The sequence below is a fragment of the Phodopus roborovskii genome, unplaced genomic scaffold, assembly GCF_943737965.1.
Source record: "Phodopus roborovskii unplaced genomic scaffold, PHOROB, whole genome shotgun sequence".
NCBI lineage: Eukaryota > Metazoa > Chordata > Mammalia > Rodentia > Cricetidae > Phodopus > Phodopus roborovskii.
The window spans coordinates 627174-640078 of record NW_026126540.1 but is presented as its reverse complement, the minus strand read 5'-3'; the positions used below and the strand labels follow the sequence as shown (position 1 = coordinate 640078).

The 12905-nt window shown below is 37.4% G+C and overlaps 1 protein-coding gene across 2 annotated transcripts in view; it reads right to left on the bottom strand.

Moving 5' to 3' along the window:
• Kcnab1 (potassium voltage-gated channel subfamily A regulatory beta subunit 1) overlaps window positions 1-12905 on the bottom strand; it is a 387027-nt gene that overhangs the window by 315077 nt on the left and 59045 nt on the right. The gene's annotated exons all lie outside the window — the stretch shown is intronic.

The following is a 12905-nucleotide window of genomic DNA, read 5'->3' as shown; positions in this document are numbered from 1 at the left end:
CCTTGGTACCAAAGCTACACAAAGACACAACTAAAAAAGAAAACTACAGACCAATATCCCTGATGAACATTATGCAAAAATACTCAATAAAACACTGTCAAACAGAATCCAAGAATACATCAGAGGAATCATCCACAATGACCAAGTAGGCTTCATCCCTGGGTTGCAGGGATGGTTTAACATGCGAAAACCTATAAATGTGATCCACCATTTAAAAAAACAAACACACTCCCTAGATGCTGAAAAAGGCTTTGACAAAATTCAATACCCTTTCATGATAAAGGTCTTGGAGAGATCAGGGATAACAGGAATACACCTAAACATAATAAAAACAATATACAGTAAACTAACAGCCAACATCAAACTGAATGGAGAGAAGCTTAAGGTGATTCCTCTAAAGTCAGGAACAAGATAAGGCTGCCCTCTCTCTCCATATCTCTTCAATGTTGTACTTGAAGTCCTAGATAAAGCAATAAGGCAACAAAAGGAGATCAAGGAGATACAAATAAGTAAGAAGTCACACTTTCACTGTTTGCAGATGTTATGGTGGTTTACATAAGAAACCCAAAAAGCTCTACCTGGGAACTTCTACAGCTGGTAATACCTTCAGCAAAGTAGCAGGATACAAGATCAACTAAAAAAAAAAAAAAAAAAAAAACAGTAGCCCCACTTTATTCAGAGGACAAAGAGGCTGAGAAAGAAATCAGAGAAACATCACCCTTTACAATAGCTGCAAGCAACAGAAAGTATCTTGGAGTAAGGCTTACTAAGCTAGTGAAAGACCTATGTAATGTGAACTTTGTGTCTTTAAAGAAAGAAATTAAAGAAGATACCAGAAAATGGAAAGATCCCCCATGCTCTTGGATATGTAGGATAAATATAGTAAAAATGGCAATCTTGCCAAAAGTAATCAACAGATTCGATGCAATTATGACTAAAATCCCAGCACAATTCTTCACTGACCTTGAAAAGATAATAATCAATTTTATATGGAAAAACAAAAGACCCAGGATAGCCAAAACAACCCTGTACACTAAAGGAACTTCAGGACACATCAACATCCCCAACTTTAAGATTTACTACAGAGCCATGGTCCTGAAAACAGCCTGGTATTGTCACAAAATAGACAAGTAAACCAATGGAATCTAATCGAAAATCCTGATATTAACCCACACACCTACCAACAACTGATTTTTGACAAAACAGCTAAAAGTATACAATGGGAGGAGGAAACCATCTTTAACAAATGGTGCTGGTACAACTGGATGATGGTGTGTAGAAGTGATGGAAGATGTCATTCTGTAAATATGTGTCTCATACTGGTTATTGAATAAAGCACTGTTTGCCAATAGGAAAGCAAGATAGGTGGGACTAGGAGACGAGGAGGAAAGAGGAAGTAGTAGGGAGGAGTCAAGATGGAGAGACCTGGGAGAGCATAACGCCTGCTGATTCCATGGTAAGATAAAAACATGTGGAAATACATAGATTAACAGAAATGGGTTAATACTTAACATAGAGCTAGCCCATAAGAAACAAGTAACTGGCCAACAACATTATATCAAATACAGAGTCTCAGTTTGTTACTTGGGGCTGGCATGGTGGTGGGACAAGACGAGCTGCGGGCTGAAAAACCTTACTCCTTACACATAGCGCCCACGTGGCTAATAAGAACTTCCACTTAAAATTTAACAAAAGCTTAAAAAAGGGTTTTACAAACAAAATAACAGAGACAAGCAATGTTTCTTGGTAGCAGCATTCTTCTTGGTTGGACTCTGCTTTGCAAGAGACAAGCAGATATTTGTGTGGCTTCTTTAACGGAGGTTTCCTGACTCAGCATAAGTGGCAAAAAAACGCATGGCATTTAAGAAATTCTACTAACAATTTATTGGTGTGTATCAGAGCTGGCAATGGCAATGACCACATCTCCAAGCCGGCAACAGGCTGCTGGATGGCAGCATAGACCAAGGCTGTGAGCACATCCCTCAGTGCTGGCGGTAAAAGTACCTGCTGCCATCTTGGATAGACGGTGGCTGCGGCTAACACAACTATGACTTTAATTTTAGCAATTTTGTTGTTTATCAGATAAAAGACTCGTGCCTGGATGTGGTGGCACATGCTTTTAATCCCAGCACTTGGGAGACAAAGGCAAGCAGATCTCTGTGATTTTAAAGTAAACCTGGTATGCAGAGTAAATTACAGGACAGATAAGAGTTACACAGAGAAACCCTGTCTCAAAGAATGAAAAAATAAAAAATAAAATAAACAGAGTAAAAAAAAAAAGCCACATAAAGATGAAGAGAATCTGGATACTGTATGGTATTATATTGTCTTTTGACTGCTAAGAAAATAACAACAACTGTTAAAAAAAATGCTGCTGAATTAATCTAATTTATATATTTTAAAAATGCTTTGACTTCAAAATTTAAGTCTAAGGACAAGTTACTGGGGAAGAGGATTTTTATTTTTGTTTCCACAGAAAATGAAAAGCAGTGGATTCCTTCCAGACTAATGTGGTTTGATCAAGCCAGACCCCCTGAAACAGAGTTCCTGGTGATCCAACATTCAAAACAGCTTGAACAAGGCAGCCTTGCAGACTACGGCCAGGATTTGTTCATCTTCTTAAGGTCCCCATAACAGTGCCCCCTTCCAGCAGGAAGTAGTTTGGAAAGAACTATGCCCAAATACCCAAATATTGTTTATAAATGTTTGTTTTCATTTAATGGGGTTGGTTATAAATGGTTAATGACCACAACCAATATCTTTTTAAAGATAAAAAGGGGATTATTGTATAGATATGAATACTTGGCTTTGGAATGGATTTTCATTTATTGATACAATTTAAGGTCAATTTTGTGATATGTATATTTCTCCTTTTGTTTAGGTATTGTGTTTACATATCTCATTTAGAAATGTAATGTATAATTCAATACAGATTATAGATAGTACCTATGATAGTCAAATCTTATAGTTGTTAGGTAGGATTTCTAGATATACAGAGATGTGTTTGAGATAGGTATTCTTCTAACCTTTCAAAAACCTACAGAATATGGCATTTAAAATGGTTTAGGGTTTTCTTGGCAGTGAGACATAAATGCTCCTGGCAACACCACCTGCATCAAAAAGGAAACTGAACATCGAAAAAACATGTTATAAAGTTTACTTTCAATATGGCAAGAGTAGCCATTTGAACAAGATATTGCTCTTGTATGAACTGTTTGACTTTATGCTGTATAAACTGGACATGCAGGACCCACAGAAAAGTGACTGATGATTCAAGATGGACTAAATATTTTTAACTCTTGTTCTTATTTGATAACTGTCTTGTTACATATTTTGCTATGTTAAAGTTAAAACCCTTCCTTTTATTTTAGACAGAAAAGAGATGTCATTCTGTAAATATGTTTCTCACACTAGTTAATGAGTAAAGCACTGTTGGCCAATAGGAAAGCAAGACAGGTGGGACTAGGAGATGAGGAGGAAAGAGGAAGTAGTAGGAAGGAGTCAAGATGGAGAGACCAGGGAGGGCATAATGCCAGCCAATTCCCCAGTAAGATGAAAACATCTGGAAATACATAGATTAACAGAAATGGTTAATACTTAAGACTCAGCTAGCCCATAAGAAACAAGTAACTGGCCAACAGCACTATATCAAATACAGAGTGTTATTTGGGGCTGGCATGGTGGCAGGGAACACTTCTCCACTGCTGGTGGGAGAGCAAACTTGTACAGCCATTTTGGATGTCAGTATGGTGGTTCCTCAGGAAAATGGGAATCAGTCTACCACAGGACCTGGCAATCCCCTTCTTGGGCATATACCCAAATGATCCACAGCAGTGGGAGGAAAACCTACTGCTTACATAGAAGACTACAGATAGACCCATGTCTATTTCCATGCATAAAACTCAAGTCCAAATGGATCAAAGATCTCAACATAAATCCAACCACATAAAACCTCTTTGAAGAGAAAATGTGAGGTACCCTTGAACAAATTGGTACAGGAGACCATTTCCTGAACATAACTCCAGTAGCACAAATACTGAGATCAACAATTAATAAATGGGATCTCCTCAAACTGAGGAGCTTCTGTAAGGCAAAGGACAGTTGACAAGACCAAGCAGCAGCCCATAGACTGGGAAAAGATCTTCACCAATCCTACATCTGACAGAGGGCTGATCTCCAAAATATAAAAATAACTCAAGAAACTAGTCAACAAAACACCAAATAACCCTATTAAAAATGGGGTAGAGAACTGAATAGAGAACTCTCAATAGAGGAAATCAAAAAGTCTGAATGACACTTAAGAAAGTGCTCAAAATCCTTGGGTATCAGGGAAATGCAAATCAAAACAACTTTAATATACCATCTTACTCCTGCCAGGATGGCTAAAATTAGAAACACCAATGACAACTTATGCTGGAGAGGATGTGGAAAAGGGGGAACACTTCTCCACTACTGAAGGGAGTGCAAACTCATACAGCCATTTTGGATATCAGTATGGCAGTTCCTCAGGAAAATGGGAATCAGTCTACCACAGGACCCGACAATCCCCTCTTGGGCATATACCCAAATGATCCACAGCCATGCAATAAAGACATGTGCTATACTATGTTCATAGCAGCATTATTTGTAATAGCAAGAACCTGGAAGCAACCTAGATGCCACTCAACTGAAGAATGGATAAAGAAGATGTGACACATTTACACAATGGAATACTGCTCTGTGAAAAAAAAAAAAAAAAACAATGGAAACTTGAAATTCACAGGCAAATGGATGGAACTTGAAAAACCATCCTAAATAGTCACAAAAAGAGGAACATGGTATGTACTCACTTATATATGGATTTTGGACATAGAGCAAAAGATCACCAGCATATAATTTACACTGCCAGAGAAACTAGGATACAAGGAGGATTCTAAGAGATTCATATAAGGTCCCTCACAGAAGGGAAAAGGGACAAGATCTCCAGATCACATGGGGAGTGGAGGTGGCAGTGAGTGGAGAGGGAACTAGGAGAAAGTGAAGAAGAGTAGACGAAAGCACATGGGACTAGGAAGATTGAGCCAGGGGAGGAATAGATGAGAGGAGAGAGAGAGAGAGAGAGACAGAGACAGAGACAGAGAGAGATACAGGGAGAGAGAGAGCATAAAAGAGGGAAACATTATAGGTTTGAAGAGAAAACTGAACCTAGAGAGATGTCTAGAGACCTACAAGACTGTCCCCAACTAACAATTTGAGCAACAGTGGAAAGGCTACCATCAGTGCTCTTCCCTGATAATGAGATCGATGACCAACTTATCCACCAACATGGAGCCCTAATCTAGTAGCTGATGAAAACAGAAGCAAACACTCACAAGTAAACACTGAGCTGAACTGGAATCCAGATGCAGAGAGGGAGGACAAGACAAGGTTACAGAAACACATGGAGACAGCTGACCTGAACAAGGAGGAGCTAATGGGCCCCCAGACTGATAGCTGGGAAACCAGAATGGGACTGAGTCAGACCCCCTGAACATGTGTCTCAGCTGTAAGGCCTGAGCAGTCTAAGGCACCTCAGAGAGTGGAACCAGGATGTATTCCTGGTGCACAAAAGGAGTTTGAGGGCACATCCCCCATGGAGAGATACTCCCTTAACCTAGACACAGGACAGAAGTACTAATACGTACTTCAAATGATTTGATAGATTTAGATGACCCCTCCTGGAAGGCACCACCCTACATGTGGAGTGGGGGTGATGGGAGGAGAGGGTGCTGGGGGGGGCATGAGAGGGTGGGAGAGAGGGAAAAATGGAGGGAGGAAGAGAGGAAGTAAGAGGGAATATGAAAAATAATAAAAAAAAGAGATGTTTAATTTTGGTGTTTCAATTTAATGACTTCTCTTTTGATTGAGTGCCAGATTTTAAAGACCAAGAAACCAATTGACACAGCTTCAGTATGTTCAGTGTAGACACCTCACCTAGCTTCGTCTTCCTTTCTAGCTAAATAGACAGGATTCATGTCATCTCTAGACAAGAGAAGAGTGTCATTATGCCTCAACTCAGAGAATATAAAATACATGCATTATTTAAAAACAAACAACAACAACAACTTACTAAACCCTGAGGATTGGCTCGAAAATAGATTGTCTATAAGTAGATGTTACCCTGAATGAAACCCTACAAACGAGTGGAGGTGAGGACGAAGGAAGGCCATACAGTAATCAGGGAGAGAATAAGCCCTTCTTACCCCACCAAGGAATAGTTAGTGCCTGAAATAATACAGAAAACCAGATGCTTTGGAAGCATCAAGATGTATGAAATAATAACCACATGGGGGAATCCTGGAACGGACAGATCAGAGACTTGAGTCTCACTGCTTCATTAACTACGTGCTCACTAACTACTTCAAAGGATATTTTGTGTCCACTCTAAACTCTTCTCTTCATTCTTTGTTCATGTTTAAAATGTTCAACTAAAATACAGTCTGGCTCTACCTGAAATCCCAGTTATGAGTGGAAAAAGGGCTCCCAAAGGTGTGGAAAGTGTGAGCAGATACTGACCACTGCTTTCCCAGAAACATAGGATAAGAGGATCCAAAACTCCAAAGTGAATGTTTCCTGAAACATCTGAAAAGATGGAGATGAGGCCTCAGAATGTCTCTAGCTTAGCATTTTTGTAATTTGAAAAAGAGATGCTGTATCAAGTAAGAGGAATCTGAATAGAAAAAAAAAATGTTTTCAGATAAAAATTAAAATTTCTGAATTTAAGATGGCATAATTGGTAGCAAATAGTATTTTGTTTTTAAAAAAATAAACCATGATTTGAAAGAGGCATTAATAACTCTTCCACGAATAAAGTAGGAGTGTTTGTATAGGCTTACATCCTCAAAGCATGCTGCTGAGAACACCGAAGTCAATGTGTTACGGTTATAATAATAAGCATTACTGCCATCACAATTTGTAAAGAAGAAAGTCCATGAGGAGGCTGAGCATGTTGTCAGCTGAGCTTCATACCCATTTCTTTTTTTTTACTCTAGATCTCATTTCAGAAGGAAATTCTCTTGGTCAAGAGAAGCTTATAGCGTTTCTACGCTGTATAAATAAGTATCTAGAGCAGAGTATTCTAGAGCAGAGCCAGTGGATGTTTTTATTCACGTTCAGAGAGTATTTTCAGACTCTGCCAAAACTTTCCAACTCAGACACTGCAGTGGAAAGGCAGGAACAGATAGTACAGCCACGAATATCTAATTACAACAGTACCTGGGATATCAGATTTACTCTGTCAGACATAATTTGCCATCTCAGATTACAGGATGTATAAAAATTTGTGTGTGGAGTTGTCAGAGCATTGATATCAAGATGTGTAAGGAATATTAAAATTTCAATTTATTTAACCATAAATATAAAAGACTAAAAATAAAATTTTTGCAATTTGAAATTAGTAACATGAAAAGGACCATTACTCATTGATTAAGAAATTTAAGGTCTAATTATTAAAAGTTTACTATTACAATAATGTAAACTAAGTAAAATGTACACTAGTAGATCTTCAGAAGGTTTATCAGAATTTAACATTCTGATCTCTACAGAAACATACTCCCTTAGTACCTTGAAAGTAATCTACCTCTTAAAACATATTTTTATTAATTCTTTGAGAACCTCATACAATCTTCACTCTCATTGACTCGCCCCTTTATACCCTCTCAGCTCTTCCATCCTTTCCCACACAACTTTGAGATTATTCCCCCTTTTCCTTTCCCATTGAGTCCAGTTGTGGTGGTCTCTGTGTTAACTGCCATCTACTAAAAATAGAAGGTTCTCTGATGAAGGTTGAAAGATGCTCTGAACAATGGGTATAGCAATAAATGATTATAAATCATTTTAATAATATGCCTATTTATCAAAACAATAATATCAGGTTCCTCACTAGGGCCAATGACATACCAACAACAGGTTGTAGACTTCTTTATAGTGCCAAGTATGTGTTCCATCTCATGAAATGGGCCTTTGATCCTACTAGAAAGTGTTTCACCCTAATAACATCCATGCCACTATTGCCCTAGCAGTCTTACCTTGTCAGTCCAGTCATTGTTGTAGGCTGCAAGTTCACAGCTTGGTGAAATTGAGGCTTACTCTTCTACTCTGGCAATGTGCCCTGTACCTTAGTGCCATGAATGCTAGTCAGTAGAGAAGAAGCTTGCAGGTAAGTACCAGCTTGAAGTCTCCACATTTTGTGATTCAAGTATGAGTTGTCTTGAGCAAAAGAGACTTACCATCAACATCTGGAGCACAGCTAAGGGTACCCACAATAGTTATGTGACCCATTGGCCAACAACTCAAAAAGACATATGTGTTCTTGGCACTGATGGTTTTGTTTGTTGGCATGGAGTATGGGGTACAGTAATTTGGGGCTATGATTTCTGCGTACCCATTGTAAGGCAACTACATTAATATATGTAATGAAACTACCATAGTAATAGGTTTTCATACAGCTTTTCAAAAAGGCTTTTAGTGTTAGTTATCTGTCCACACATTCCATTCTCTAACCTATCCCCTTCAGCCCATTCCCCCACACCCAACGTAACTGTTTGTATTCAAAATTTCATGTTTTAAAATGTCCTTAAGAAAAAAGGGGAGGTGAAGAGGAAAGAGAAGAGGCATAGAATTCTGTATCTACTCAGAAAAATAATCAGAAAATTTCCTTCAAACTGAAGCAGTAAAGGCTTTTCAAATAAATGAAAAATGAGGTCCTGTCTTGCAAAGAAAGCAAAAAAATGTTTTGTTTTGGAGAAAAGGAAGATAATGTAGGTCAGAAACTTTCATAATATAAAAACGTAAAGTACATATGAAAGGGAATCAATAAATTAATATAAAATTAAAACTTCAATTTCAATATTTTTATTGACCTAACAGATAAAAGTTTCTTCAAAATAATAATGGTGCCAAACATGCTCAATTACAAATATTTTATTCACTCTTTCATATAAGGTAAATGAATGTTAGTAATGGTATAAGAACAACAGGAAGAATTAGGGTTTTTTTTCTGTATTAGATGATGCCACCACTTGCTGTGAAGCAATCTAGTGTGGTTTGAAGTAGGCATGGATTAGTTGCAAATGTACATTGCAAACTCTGGGGAAGGGTGAGAAAGGAAAATAAAATGAATAAGGAGGAAGATGAGAAAAGAGAGAAGAGAAGAAAAAAAGTGACTGTGTGGAGAGCCAGTAGGTGTGGGTGACACATGCCTGCAATCCTAGCCCTTAGGAAACAACAGCAAATGGCTCATCATTTTAGCATAGTCTGGGCCAGCACGATCCTGTCTCAAAACAACAACAACAACAAATGAGAAAAGAAAAGGGGGGAAAAGGAAGGAAGAGGGGAGAGAAAAAGGAAAGAAAATAACTGATATGCTAAGAAAGGAGAAAATGGAATTAAACAATAGGAATTGCATGAAAGAGAGAGGGGAGATTAATGACACATGATAGTATATCTATTCAATAATCATTTTAGATATTAATGATCCAAATACACAGATTTTTAAGATTAAACAGATGGTAAAGGATGTACTATGTTACCATAACCAAAAGAACGTGAGAGTAGACATAAAAGGAAAGAAACTTACCCTTGATTAATAATATTAAATAATGACAACTACACCAATCCTCTGAGAAGGAAAAACAATCCTTAATGAGTGTTCATTTACTGTCAAGATATATGATACAAAACCTAATAAAATATAAGAAGAAACAGGAGCACATTAATTAGAAACTGTAAAAATTCTTTATCAATTCTGTACCAAATATGCAGGAAATAATTAGGAACATACTTAAAGACAATGACATTATCTATCAACTCCCTATAACTGATATCTGTGGACTGCTTTATCTGTAGATAGCACAATGCTTCTTAAGTTCACACAGAAACTTCACCAACATGGACCATAGTCTGGATAATGAAATGTACTTCACCAAATTTAAGCTAATTGAAGTCACACAACATCTGCTCTCAGATGACAATGGAATTAAACTCAAAATTAAGGAGAGGAAAAATGGAAAGCTGTTAAGTCCTCAAAAATTTAACAACACACTCTAAATCACATATGAGTAAAAGGTTAAACCTCAGTAACAATTTAAAGACTGTAACCTAAATTAAAATAAAAGTACAATTTAAACATATTATTGAGATATAATGAGCAGTGTTGACAGGCGTATTATAAGTACATGTAATAAAAAAATCTAAGATTTAATTGAATGATAAAAAATAAACCAAATTTGAGAACAGCAACAGAAGAAATCAAAGGAGTATTTGATTAATTAGCTTGGTTGAAAGTAAAATATTCTGCTCTGTGTGAGTTGATATAAAGAAAAGAGAATATAAGCCACTGACTAGGGGAGAAAATTTGCAAAATATGCATCCAATAAAGGACAGAGAACTCAACTCAACAACAAAACATCTGATTTTTTTTTTAATGGCAAGGGATCCAAGAGATATCTCACCTATACCTAGGTGATATACAGATGGCATAGAAATAAAGATGATGAAAACATGTTCAACATCATCTATAATTAGATAATTTCAAACTATAATGACACTATACATCTATGACTAGTTTATCAATTACTTCTACAAAACTAAAGATTCCCTTCTCTTATGACCCAGCAATTAATGTCATTGATAGTTATGCAGATAAACTGAAGCTTATCCACACAAAATATGCATATGGATTTTAGAGAGGTTTTATTCATAATTTCCAAATTTGGAAGTTGTCAAGATGGCATCAGTAGGGGAATGAATAAATAAGTTACAGAACCCCCACATTATCATATGTAACTCAGAATAAACAAATGAGCTACCGAATGAGCTATCAAACCATGAGGAGACGTGGAGGGGATATAAATAACCCAAACAAAATGACAAAGGTAAAAATGAATGAGTAGGTAATACACAAAGGAGTTTGGGCTAGTAAAACTATTCTGGGTGGGAATTACAGGGGTGCATTCATGCAAGTTCAGTTTTTTAAATACAGTGTTGTAAAAATATACTGAGTGAACCCTAATGTAAATTTGCAGTTTGGAAAATAGGATATGTCAAGGTAGATACTTTTAAGTAGAGAAATTTACTGGGACTATTCAGATTATAGCCAGTTGAGAGCATTATATGTGTAAGGTCAGAGGCAGGGGATAATGTATTCTTTTCAATTTGGGTATAATTCTAAAACTTTCTCTAAAAGTAGTTTATTGGTAAAACTCAATAAACAACATAAATGACTGATTTGATTTATTCGTGTAACATAGTATATGTGGAAATAAAATCCCCTAAAGAGTAGGGGAGGTAGGAAGACATTTGTAGAAATAATGGAATAATGGCTGGAAATTTTACAGCTTAGTGAAAAATACAAACCCATAAAACCAGTAAAACTAATAAACTCTAATGAACTGTGCCAATGCATGTTAGCATGTGGATTAAATTCTGCTGTAAGGAAACAATGTTAAAAGACAGCATGACAGGGGAAAGCACATTACATTCGAAAGAGTACACATGAGAGGTGAGGTAAGACAACAGAAGTACAGAAAGCAGCCAGAAGCAAAAGGTGATTAGTGTGGAGAAGGCGAAGGTGTTCAATTAAGGGTGCTCTCAGCCAGTGCAGCCATTTTTACTGCAGTATACAATCAAATGTTTGAAATAAAAGTAAAACTCCACATATTTCAGCTATATTATGTAAAATAAAAATGTCACAGTAAAAGCAAGAAAATATGGTTCAGTTATAACAGGAGATAAAATCTTTCTAGATATTAAATAGCTAACATAATTAATAATAGTTGATCTGTACCAGCAGACTGGGAAGGAACATTTTTCAACAGAAGACACACAATAACATTCCGATTCTGTACATAGGAGTGACAAGTGTCAGAAATGATAAGTAGGTATAAGTAAAAAGGGGGCTTATTTTTTAGTATTTGAAGCTACCTAAAAGATAACTGACAAGTTAAGATAACAGTAATTGCCATATACCATGGAATTTATAGTATACATAGAAGTGAAATAACCTCTGATTGATTCTGAGAGCTTTCTCCATTTACATTGATTATATTTTGTGTTTTAAATTTTGAGTTATTAAAAGACTTGAACAGTACCTTTTTATTTTGCAGTTGACAACTTATTTTCTTCCTTCCTTCCTTCCTTCCTTTCTTCCTTCCTTCCTTTCTTCCTTCCTTCCTTCCTTTACCTTATTTTACATATCGATTCCAGTTCCCTCTCCATCCATCCCTCCTTCCCTCTCTTCCAATCTCCCATTCCCCCAACTACCCACCCATCCCACCCCCTCCCCCACTCCACAGGTAGGGTGATGTCTGTCAAGTCATTTGGAGTAGGCACTAGGCCCTCCCTCCTGTTTCTAGGTTAAGGGAGTATCCCTGCATGGAGAACATGCACCCAAATTCCTTTTGTGGACCAGGGATACATCCTGGTCCTACTTATCAGAGCTCCCTTAGGCTGCCCAGGCCTTCCAACTGAGACCCATGTTCAGGGTATCTGAGTTGGTCCAATGCTGGATTCCCAGCACATCAGTCTGAGGGCCCATTAGCTCCTCCTTGTTCAGGTTAGCTGTCTCTATGTGTTTCTGTAGCTTGGTCTTGTCCTCCCTCTCTGCATTTGGATTCCAGTTTGGCTCAGTGTTTAGCTGTGGGTGCCTGCTTCTATTTCTATCAGCTACTAGATGAGGGCTCTATGATGGTGGATAAGTTAGTTATCTATCACACTACCAGGGAAGGGCATTTATGGTAACCTTTCCACTGTTGCTCAAATTGTTAGTTGGGTTCAGGCTTGTAGGTCTTTGGATATTTCTCTAGAGTCAGTTTTCTCTTCCAACCTATAATGGCTCCCCCTTTTATGTGCTCTCTCTCTCTCTCTCTCTCTCTCTCTCTCTCTCTCAT